Raw genomic sequence first — 12,915 nt, 5'->3', positions numbered from 1 at the left:
GCGGCAATCCGCGGCTTCGCGCGCGGTCGCGTCTCGCGGGAAGCGGTCCGCACACTCCAAATTTGTGACGACGGCGACTCGTCATCGCCCTCGCAACACCAAAATTCTACAGCCTTCCTCCTCTGTACCCCGGCACACGCCGATGTCCCGCTCGCGGGCAACGAGGCGGCCCACGCCACGGCTCGAGGTCTCACACGCCGAGCCGCCGCAAATTATGGGGCCGCCGCCCCCGCCCCCGAGAGCGGGGCATCGGATCTGCCTGATCGGGACACTACAACAGAAATGCGGCTACAAGAATCACAATGGGCGTGGGGCGATCGCCTGACCACGTTCAGAGATCTCACACAACACTACAGACTCCAAAGACGCACATTCCCGCCACCACACGACAAGTTAAACAGGAATGAGGCCGTAACTTTACGCTTGCTACAGACACGCAGCTGCCCTAGCCCCGCGGTCCTACATCACTTCTACCCAGGTTTATATCCAACAGATGCCTGTAAAGCTTGCGGACAGCGAGCAACGCTGCGACATATGCTCTGGCAATGTGCCGGCAACCACGGTAATGGGACCACATCCGTTCGCGACGTGTCCGTAATCGCGGGCCGTTGCCACAGTACGGGAAGCCTCGAGCTCGCTTCTCCCCGACGCCGCCCCAGCTGCGGGGCCCGCCGGGGACCTTCTCCATCGGCGTCACCGCCGCTGGGAGGCGGCTCTCAAAAGTTCAGAGTTGGCAGACCAGCTCTGGGCCGTCCGCCAAGCCAAAGATGCCACCCGAGTCCAAGGACTTGGAGCCGCCACCTGAGGCCACCACAACGAAACTGCCGGTCATTCATTAATAAAGTTTCTTCTCTCTCTCTCTCTCTACAGTACTCTGAATGCGCGCCCAGCTTGTCATTTGCACTCATAGGCACAACAATGGCACGGTCATTTCGGACTGGGTGTCCATGGCTTGGTCGCCCGGGTATGATCCCGAGGTGTGAGCGGCATATATCGTGTGATCAAGGTGAAGTACTCATTGATTCCTTGCATTTTAAGAAACCTGGCTTGGATTTCGGTGAGACCAACAAACGCTCAAGGAAATCCCAGGTTCAGCTCAAAGTGCATTCTATTTTCCGAAAATGCTTACGCACAACTAAAGGCTGGTAGCGGTGCTGGCTACTTTGTTTGTCAGCCAAAAATAGCCCTTGGGAGCACGGCAAAAATTGACACGCGACCATCGTTTTGCCACTTGTGATGATTAATTGCGCCCTTCGGTGGCCGTTGCCATTGACGTTGATGTCACCACGTGGTTTGTTCCTGAACCTTGCACTCTACCGCGGCCCTGAGGCTCGCACGATTAACCCGGAATACATTTGGTGAAAAAAACGAAATATGTGGCTTATGTTTCAGGAGAATCTTCTATGTTACGCTAATAAACAATTAAAATTTTCTGGTTGATATATGACTTATATACAAGTCTTCAAGTTCAAGTTTATTCCTATTTTCTTGCGTGCATCACAGCAGCATTAGTGACGTTACTACATTCGGGGGTGCCATTGCTAGGAAACTGTCAGGCGTACCAGCTAATGCTATACATATCCGATATAGACTGCAGCATGCTATAAAAGCGACCCATGAGCAATAAATATTAACAGAAAAGCTAGGGGAAACGACATAGCTCAAAAGTCAAAGTAAACAATTAAAATGAAAATATTGTATATACCGTCCTGACAATATACAACAATTAGTGTAAGCTGGAAAACATGCAAATGCAAAATAGTGTAGGCTTCATGAAATAAATAAAACACTGAATTCAACAAAGCCAAAGGAAAAAATCGCTGTACAAAGCGGTGCAGCAATAAGCGAAAGCAAAATTGATGCTTCCAGGACCAATAGAAACACAACAGACTATTTTTTTCAGCCAGCATGGTTGCTTGGTGGCTGTGATGTTGCGACGATAAACACGAGGTGGCGGGATCGAATCCCGACCACGGCGGCCGCCATTAGATGGGCGCAAAATGCGAAAACGCAAGTGTACTTAGATTTAGGTGCACGTTAAAGAACCCCAGGTGGTCCAAATTTCATGAGTCCCCTACTAAGGCGTCCCTCATAATCAGATCGTAGTACTGACACGTTAAATCGAATAATTTAATTCCTGAACTATATTTTACATGACTCAAGCATGCGTAGTAATAAAAAAGAAAAGGAAAAACGGAAGCAACATGTAATATAAGCAATACAAGAATTTTAGAATTATTAATTAGTGCAGACCTTGATATAACTTGTCTAGTAAATGTTTCTTGTGAAGGCATAGAAACATATGCACCGATGATGGTGATTTCATTTCGTATGGTATGGAATTCGAAACCGATGTCCCAGAGAAGACGGCACTTAATTTTGCGTGGTTTGTTCGAACTCGGGGAAGTCGTAAATTATGATTTGCAGAAAACCTGGTAACGTTAGTATTTTTGAGGATATAGTTTGGGAAAAGTGTCACAATATTTAAGCTTGAGGGCAAATAGTTGTATCGTTTATTTCAACAGTTCTGTTAGCGGTAGAATATTCAGGCTTTGGTAAAGAGGTTTCCAGAACGTAAAAATATTGTTAAAGATCATTAGTCAGAGCGCTTGATTTGGAAGGCGTTGAAGGGCCTATACGTGACATTAGTAAGTGGTACTCCAAGATGATGTACAATGAGAGAGATGGCGATGAATGTCGGAGTAATATAGTGAAATAATAATGTGTCTCTGGAAATAGTTACGTAATTAAATGATTACATGGATGCCATAAAAAATCTCCTTTATTAGTGAATGAACGTCACCATTATGGTTTAAATCCTCATCTAAAGTAACACTTAAAAACTTGGTGCTGTTAATAGCCGGTATTTCTTCTTGTCCTATCGTGAGCACCATGGGAGCCACTTTAACAATTGGTAATTAAATATTACAAGTTTAGTTTTTGACGGTTCATTCTTGGCTCAGATAGGTATTCTTGCACCAAACGCTGACATTATTCAAATCAGCGATGACCTTTTCTAGTAATAGCGCGATGCTTTTGTGAGATGAATACATAGTTCTACTATCCGCATATAGTAAGCTGTCAGTGTGGTGAAGTGTTAGGAGCAAGTCATTTATAAATAATAGAAAAAGCAAATTGCCTAGAATAGATCCCTCGGGTACTCCTTGGTTAGTAATTTTGGCAGTGGAAATGCTACCATTGACTGCGAAAACCTTGACCCCCTTTTTAGGTTACGTTTTATAGGAATCAAAGCCAGACTAGTAATCCTGTAATTCTCGAGTTTATGAAAGAGAACTGTGTGATTAATAGGGTCCACAATAGGGTTCAAAGGGCTGGGGGTGAGGGGGCGCTTAAGTAAGGTCAACAAGAATTGCACCAAACAGTGATCCATCATCTATAGCAAGATTAATTTTATTCGCGAAACTAATGAGTACCAATTCAAGTACATTAGGCATTGGGTGCCCATTACCATATGGTCTGGGAATGCAAAAAGAACCCGCGGACAACGCCTATACAAGCAGCAACCGAAGACCAGTGGCAGGCACAGCTGACAAGCCGAAAACCTGAGCACCAACTATGGCTGGTGAGCAGGCGCAGGCCGTCAGCACAGGACCACGGCCAACTTGAATAGGGTGCCCGCCCTATTCAAATTTTTTCACTCGCTCAGGTGTTGGTACTGAAGCTTTTCGGCCACATTATACTTAATTAAATTGAAGAATACGGATTGGACGGTAATAATTATTACATTCGCGGTCACGTTCCTTGAAAACGGGAGTTATCTTTCTGTTTTTATAGAGAATTTGGAAATGTAGTGTTGCTCAACATATCTTCTTGTGATGTTAGCAAGAACAGGTGAAACTTCATTGTTTATCAGTTTTATTCTTGAAGGGTGAATGTAATCTAAACCTGCCTCGGTTGGTTTGGGTGATGATATGACAAAATGAATGTCGGAGTAACTTGCTTAGTAACTCAGGGGACCAATTGCAATGCATGCTCACTGACCTAGAAAGGCAAAGCAGAAGAGTGGGTTTAAAAATTAATCTGCAGAAAACTAAAGTAATGTTTAACAGTCTCGGAAGAGAACAGCAATTTACAATAGGCAGCGAGGCACTGGAAGTAGTAAGGGAATACATCTACTTAGGGCAGGTAGTGACGGCAGATCCGGATCATGAGACATAAATAATCAGAAGAATAAGAATGGGCTGGGGTGCGTTTGGCAGGCATTCTCAGATCATGAACAGCAGGTTGCCATTATCCCTCAAGAGGAAACTGTATAATAGCTGCGTCTTACCAGTACTCACCTACGGGGCAGAAACCTGGAGGCTTACGAAAAGGGTTCTACTCAAATTGAGGACGACGCAACGAGCTATGGAAAGAAGAATGATAGGTGAAACGTTAAGGGATAAGAAAAGGGCAGAGTGGGTGAGGGAACAAACGCGAGTTAATGACATCTTAGTTGAAATCAAGAAAAAGAAATGGGCATGGGCAGGACATGTAATGAGGAGGGAGGATAACCGATGGTCATTAAGGGTTACGGACTGGATCCCAAGGGAAGGGAAGCGTAGCAGGGGGCGGCAGAAAGTTAGGTGGGCGGATGAGATTAACAAGTTTGCAGGGACGGCATGGCCACAATTAGTACATCACCGGGGTTGTTGGAGAAGTATGGGAGAGGCCTTTGCCCTGCAGTGGGCGTAACCAGGCTGATGATGATGATGATGATGACAAAATGAAGTTTGCAACTGTAGAAACTGGATATCAGTAAGAAGATTGTGCACAGCACGAGAAATGAGAGAATGATAGAGGGCGCTGAGTGCTTTCGGTGTAAGTAAAATATTCATTGAAAGCGTTATCAATATTATTTGGTTCAGTATACGTGTTCGATGCAATTCCTATTCTAGTTAATCGCGTGCGGGAGTCGTTTTTGCTCATAAACTCTTTAATAAGATTTAATGTGCTTTCGAGTGTAGCCACGTTTTGCACCTTTCAGAGCTGAATTGAATTATGAGGTTTTAGGGACCAAAACCATGATCTGACTAAGAGGCATGCCATAGTGTGGGACTCCGGAATTTTGGACCACGTGGGTTTACGCACACGAGCATTTTCGCATTTCGCCCGCTTTGAAATGCGCCCGCCGTGGCCGGGATGCGATCCCGTGACCTTATCCTTAGCAGCCCAACACCATAGCCGCAAGGCAACCATGCCGGGAGTTTCAAAACTCCAGCAAGTGTACTCGAATATTTCTTAAAGACAACTAGTAGCGTTGTGTTAAATGCTTCACATTTTAGTTTCTTTTTTTCTGCATTCTATCATTTTTAGAAATTGAACCTAGCAACCCATTTGTGAGCCTATTGAATGGCAGTAGTGCATTTCATCTTCGCGGCCAGGTGTTTGAGAACACCAGAGGAAATTTTTGCGTAATTGCGAAGAGCAGCTCCCCCTCCCGAAATAAATGTTCTGTGCCCATTGAACTGGGCACAGCTAATTTTTCATACTTCTTTTTCAAGAGTCCCTTTATGTCACTGCTACATGTCGAAGCGAAAATCTCTGAACGGCATTGTTTTCTTCGTGATCAGTGCAAGCCCATATATTTTCATATATGTAACGTATGGCGAAAGAACAAACTTTCCTTGTTGCAATCTGTGTTTGAAAAATTATGCCACGAACACAGAAAATTGTATTAATTGAAAAAAAACATATGCGTCTGTGAGAAGCGAGAGTGGTCGGAGAAATCGAAACGTCTAGACTATTTTAACCACATTTAGGGCCGGATTCCAGGATCAATGTAGATGGGTCACTCTTACAATTGTGAAAGCCATGGTTCCATCATTACATTTACTATGATACTACATATTCCCTGAATCCATGGTGCCTTTGGCGTTTTATTAAGTTATCAATATCCTTGCCCTTTATACAAAACGTAAAAACCCGCCGTGGTTGCTCAGTGGCTATGGTGCTAGCCTGTTGAGCACGAGGTCGCGGGATCGAATCCCGGCCACGGCGGCCGCATCTCGATGGGGGTGAAATGCGAAAACACCCGTGGACTTAGATTTAGGTGCACGTTAAAGAACCCCAGGTGGTCAAAATTTCCGGAGTCCTCCACTACGGCGTGCCTCATATTCAGAAAGTGGTTTTGGCACGTAAAACCCCATATATTATTATTATCAAAACGTAAAATACAAAATGACTTGTACCCCAAGTTTTTTGTTTTAGTTCAGAGAATTCTTAAAAAGTTGCCTCTGACATATATCCGAAGTCTAGTCTTTGGGCTCGATAACTCAGATAGGCGAACAATATTTTCATGAAAATTCAGCATCCAGAATTCAAAGATACAAATTATTTATCTATGTTTTAAATAAGTAATGTAGGGTTCACTTGGCTATTTTATAGCGTAGTTCACTGCGTCGAGCAATGTTTGCCTGATCTCCTTGGATGTACAATGGAACGAACGAGAATTGGAAGAAAAGACTGACATAGATATGAAGGATTATAACACACCACGAACCAGACACGTGGTGTCTGTTCCACTGCCCTCCCCGTGTGTTTTCTTTTGCTGAAGGAAATCATGCATTATGCACTGACATAATATTTAGTTCCATAAAAAAATTACTTTTGATATGCAGAAGCAAAAAAAAATATATGCATGGAACGACCACACTTCGTCGCCTTTTTGTGAGTGCATATCGCGAAACTGGTTTCTTCGGAATTCGCTCCAAAGTTCCAGCGATGGCGCCTCGTGGGAATGCCTACTTATCGTCGAATCCTGCTTGTTACATCTTCCATGCACTGCTGATGCAAGCCATCGTACGTGCCTTTCGACCTCGTACCGTACCTGCGGCAAGCGCTGCAAAGAGTGCCACGCTGAACGCCCCGATGCGCTGATCATCTCGCTTCGCCGCTTAAACGATCTTTGCCAAGCGCATGCGCACCTAGCAAGCTTCGGGATCCGTTATAAGTGGGCGTTTTGCTGCTTGGCGATCACTTGGCAGCGGTGGCAACTCGTGGGAACACCCACTAATCGTCGAATCCTGCTCTTTACAGGTTGGTGCTCAAATTATTTCTTACTATTGTGTTAAGAGTCAAGCTACAACGTTGCGGCTGCCGCTGCCGTGGTGTTGCCCTGCTATGTAGTCCAGATTGCTCTTGTTGTTAAGGTTTCCCTCGTTTTGTGCTCACATTGTGAAAGTGTCAACTGTGGCCCATACTTGCTCTTCTTGTCAGTTGCCCGTTCGTAAAGGCGAAGGGTCGGTGCAATGCTCCGCTTGCTCTCTCGAATACCACTTTGTCGAGTGCGCTGGTGTAGCTGAGATATCATTTAAAACGAAATCATAAAGTGCCGAAATGACCTGGATATGACCAGCATGCAGAAACACTGGAGCACGCGCTGCTCACGGCGAAGCTCAAACGGAGGTTCTCGCGGCTATAAATCAAAAGCTCGAAAGCCTGCCTGCCCTAGTTGGAAAAATCAATGATATGAAAAAAATCACTCCAGCTTATGTCGGGAAAGTTTGACGAGTTTGAAAAGAAGATAATCCGACAGGACATTGAAATAAAGGCTCTCGGAACGCGGATGAACGAACAAGAGCAAAAGGACATGGTCGGCACCGCAATACAACATGAGCTCCCGCAACAGGTAAACGACTTGGAATTTCGAAGCCGGCGGCTTAATCTGCAAGTACGTACATGGCGTCACTGCTATTGCTCACGAGAACCTATTATCATCGCTAGATCAAGTTGCTGAAAGGCTTCGGGTTCCTCGGCTGACTGATGCTAGCTGACGTTGTATCAGCTCACTACCTGCCAGCGAGGCAAGATAATGTTCCCGGAATTATCAAGTTTGCCAGACAACAGATAAGGGACACATGGCTGCAGAAAAAGAACGCGCTCAAGAACAGCGAACCGAAAGTTTTCATTCAGGAAAATTTAACTCGCTGCCCCAGCGAACTTCTCCGAGCTGCGAAAGAGCAAGCAAACGCAAAAGGCTATGATACAGTCTGCTATGTAAATGGAAAAATTCTCGCTCGAAAGTCCAGTGGAGCAGTTACCACTGTTATTAGGAGTAAAGACGACCTCGGTAAACTATATAACTGATGACGAGTTTATTTATTTGTGTTCAAAGAAAGCATGATGGATGAGACTCGCTATTATTTGTCTAATGATAATAACCAAGCAGTGTCAAAGTTCCCGAAGTCTAGTCACGAATGTATTCGCCTCAATAATTTCCGTCTCAATTTTCTGCAATAATGCTAACAGAGACATGGAGCACTTGTGACTATGATGGTTTCAGATTCAAGGACTATACCACGTACTACGTAAATAGGTAAAATGTCCGCGGTGTTGGTGTTGCACTATTGCTCATCAACGACCTAGAAGGTGAAATACTTGAATCTTGCATCGTAATAACCCGAGATTATGAAGTTTTGTTGGTTTGTACGCAAATCACTGTGTTTTTTGTGTGTTACCGGCCGCCGGACGGAAGTATTTAGTCATTTCTGGAGTTCTATGACCCGCTTACGGCTTCTGTTGTTCAGCGTCACAATCAGAAAACGTTAATATCTTGTGGTGACATTAATATTCATATGAATATTCCCAGTCCGTCTGAATTTTAATACATCCATTGTGTCTAATGGTTTTGTTAAACTGATGAATATACGAAGAGTCACAAGTGAAAGCCATGCTGTGCTTGATTTAATTTTCACTAACTCTATGCACACGAATGTTATATCTGGCGTTTAATCGTGTTGCATTAGCGATCACCTACCCGTGTTTGTTTGCATAGGGAAGCCTTGTACAATGAGCCGCAAATCTACATCAGTGATACACCAAGAAGTTATATACATCACTGATATCCTTCGGGGACCAGCTCGTGAAAACATATTGGAGCAAGATAGCTGAACTAGATTACGCACGTTTAGCCTATAATATGTGTATTGATACATTTAAACAAATTTATCATGACTGCTTTCCTCTTGTGACCCGCATAAATTCAAAACCCGCAAGCCCTGGATAATGTTAGATCTCCGCGGAGAAAAAAAAAAAGCTCATACAGAATTTTTTTGTGCAGTCCACACGCTCAGGACCTTGAGGTCTCTAAGAAATACAGGAATAAATTGACTAAAAACCTGCGATCTGCAAGAACTTCCTGTCGCCTATCACTTCTAAACGTCAAGAATGCTCGACATAGCACATTATGGGCAAAATTACACTTACAGCGTAATACTGCATACACTGCATTAACCAAACTAAATATTGATGGAAAGGAAGTTTGTGCTTTGGAATTGGCTAGTGTATTCAATAGGTTTTTAACAAACCTGGCTACTAGCACTGCTCAATCTGATCGTCGTCTGCCTACGTCCTCCGAAGGTATGACTGCTACTTCCTGAACTTGCGACCCGTCACGTTCGTGGAACCCCTACCAAGGGTCCTTGTTTGCGCCGGCTGCTCGGTGGTTCCTGCCACGTCCGTGCAGCTTCCCTGCGGCCAAACCCTGTGAGATGTGAAAGCACAACGCCTTCGTCCGTCCGACAGCACAGCTGCACCGAGACGCCAGTGCCGTAGCCAGGCACCGCGGAGGCCTGTGTCCCGTGGACCTAAACCTGCTTTGCCGAATTCGAGCTGAATGCCGTGACCTTCCCCCTAGTTCAGCTGCACCACCAACGCGCCTTCTGCGTCGACAGATGCTTCGGCTGTACATTCCAAGCCGAGCTGAGGTAACTTAAGGGGCACTATTCAGCGACTGCTGCATGCGACACAAGACCTGCCGCCATTGTGGACAGGACAACATCCTGGCATGTGACACTAGGCAGCATTCGAGGCGCTGCTTGCCATTGTAGAGGCGAAGGTCAAAGCAGAAGCCCAGCCAAGAATCAACATCACCAGCCGCAAGTGCAGAGGTGCAACTTCCATGAAGAAAACTTGTAGTTTTAATATCGCAATACGTGAATAAAGAATAATGTTCTTGTATTTCACTCAGCCTTTGAGTCATGATTACACGTGCGCTGTGATCGGCCTGATACGTCACGCTCGTGTTGTTAACGCCTTGAGTTTGCTGTAGCGTAGAACTCGAAACACTGTAAAGTAGCTTGTTTCTGCTTGAATGCTAATGTGGCTCGAATTGTTCAGTTAGACAGTATCCGGAGAGCACAACTTCAACAACCAATGTTTTTGAGGAAATTTGCGGTAATAAGTGACGAATGGTGCACTTAGCAGTGTGCATGTACATCGTTGCAATAGGAGCCGCGTGAAAGACGCCGTAGTCTCGTTTTCTTCCGTTTTGTAGCAATTGTATATAAGGCGTAACAATAACCTGGCTCGCCCGCCGTGGTTGCTATGTGGCTATGGTGTTGGGCTGCTGAGCACGAGGTCGCGGAATCGAATCCCGGCCACGGCGGCCGCATTTCGAGGGGGGCGAAATGCGAAAACACCCGTATATTTACATTTAGGTGCACGTTAAAGAACCCTAGGCGGTCGAAATTCCAGGAGTCCTCCACTACGGCATGCCTCATAACCAGAAAGTGGTATTGGCACGTTAAACCCCTTAATTTAATTTTTTTTTGCCGGGATTAAGTCTCTCTATCTTGTGCTCAGTAGCACAACACTGTACTTGTTAGTTGTTGAAATCGGAAAACCCACAACTATCGATATATTATGTGTGTAACGCACCTTAAGGCCGGGGATGATCAGCTATTGTTTGAAATTCCAAAGGTATCACATCAATTCGGATGACCATGTGGTATATGAACGAAAAAGGAAGTATATAATAGAAGGGAGGGTACGAACAGCTCGCTGGAACACACACCCTATGATAAAACCTTTGTACAAAGTAATTCTGCTTTTAATGCAACAAAATATGTACTTATCAACACGAAATAACGAAATGACAGGCAAGATACCTATATCGATGTGTTTGAATGAGAACCAAGTCATTACGAGACTGTTACTCTGGTGAAAAGGTAGACTAAAACCAGAGTCCTTCCATGTTTTTCTGGTCCCGAAACTCCGCCGTCACGCTATGGGAGAGGTTCATATGCTGCCCAAAGGTGCCGCGACGCGGCGCCACTGTGCAACAGAGGGCATCGTTCACGTACCGAAACGCGTGCGCAGTGCGAGGCGAGCTGAGTAATCGGGCGCGTTATGTGCATGTGCTGCGCTATTTTTCGAGTGCTCGGCTGCTTAGTTGAAGTGACGGGGTGGGACAACGATGTCGAACATGTGTTGCATGTAACAGCTGAAGAAGTAGGATGGTGGTATCTCTAACAAGCCATTTAACAAAAAAAAATTGCTGTATTTGTGATGTGGCTGCTTGTGTTCGTTTAGAGAGTTGTTTTGCCATGTGTTATGAAATGCTTATGCTTTACACTTGTTTATAGAAACAATCGATTATGCATTCTGTATTTATTGCCATTCGTTTGCTGGTGTTTGTTTCCTGCCCCCCAATGCATATATTTCACATTTGATATTATTTCTTTATGCTTATTATATCAGTGTCATGCTTTTAACAAACTTCTTGCATTGTGAATGGTGGACCATTCGTGACCGGACGCCCCTGTGCTGTCTGTATTCCGCTCCGCTTATTTTACATGATAAATAAATGATCGTGCTTGTATGTTGTTTTTGCACCAACACGTTCTATTTCTTTTCTTAATCGAATTATAAAGTTTTAACATATTGTAAATAGTTGCGCATTAAGAACCAAAATACCTAGTCTCGTCGTTTCTGCGTCGGAACCACGAGCAGCGTGCATAAGTGCTGGGCTTACTGACGCTTCTAAACGACTGTTTGCTAAGGAGATTGCCTAATTACAATACAGCTAATTTCAACTGTGCAGGTCCTAACACTTCACGTTCGCCTTAATCCGTTGCTAAAAGCTGCACCGAAGACATTTAGTAGCGAAATTTGTCTTGCATTAATCTTACCTAAATCTCATTCAGAAATGGCATCGCTTTGCAGAGAAATCTTAAGGGCACGGAGCAGCTCAATTTCCTTTTGTTTGTCGTTAAGTATTCTACGGCAGCAGCGCTTTGCAATAACAATTTCATTCTTTTGATCTCCTTATAATATACTGCCCACAGTCAGAGTTCTTCTCTGCCACAGTTTAACAGAAAGTGAACAGCTGTGCTCGGCGAACAATCTGGCGCTATGCGCAACGGAGAGTTGGCGCTTACTTACGAATAAGCGGGGGTGCAATAGCCCATATGTTTGCATCTGGTGATAAGTGGGACCACTGGCGTTTTGTTGCGAATGCGCGGTGTTTAATTTCAGGCAAATATTAAAAAGCGGAGCCCACCGAAGTGCTGAGGCGAACGGCGATGATGAAGAAATCTGGACCGAGACTGCTCGGCCGTGTACAGCGGACGCATTTGGACGGGGGCGAAATGCAAAACACCCGTTTATTTAAAACGGGTGAATTTTAAATACATTTAGTAGCGAAGTTTGTCTTGCAATAATCCTGCCTAAATCTCATTCAGAAATGGCATCGCTTTGCAGACCTTTAGGTGCATTTAAAGACATTTAGTAGCGAAGTTCGTCTTGCATTATTCTTACCTAAATCTCATTCATACATTTATTTACGTTTATTTAAATTTAGGTGCATTTTCGAAGATCCCAGGTAGCCAAAATTCATCCTGAGTCCCCCACTACGGCGTGCCTCATAATCGTATCGCGGTTCTGGCTCTTAAAATCCCAGATGTTTAAAATTTTTTGTCGTCTGAGACCGCCGCAAGCTCCATGTTATGAGCGGCTTTTCTTTCGTCCCGGGCGCTCATATCAAGGCAGAAGACGCGCTCAGGCAGCAATTTAAGCATATTCAATGTGAAAAATAGTTACGTGAAACTAAAGCGACGGTTGAGGAAGTTGAGAAAGCTAGAATACCGAGGCTGCCCCACACACAGCCACAGCGGTAGCGGCGTTCGCATGCCC

This window comes from Dermacentor albipictus, chromosome 6, assembly GCF_038994185.2.
Source record: "Dermacentor albipictus isolate Rhodes 1998 colony chromosome 6, USDA_Dalb.pri_finalv2, whole genome shotgun sequence".
In the NCBI taxonomy this organism is placed as follows: Eukaryota; Metazoa; Arthropoda; class Arachnida; order Ixodida; family Ixodidae; genus Dermacentor; species Dermacentor albipictus.
Note: the sequence above shows the minus strand (reverse complement) of the source record.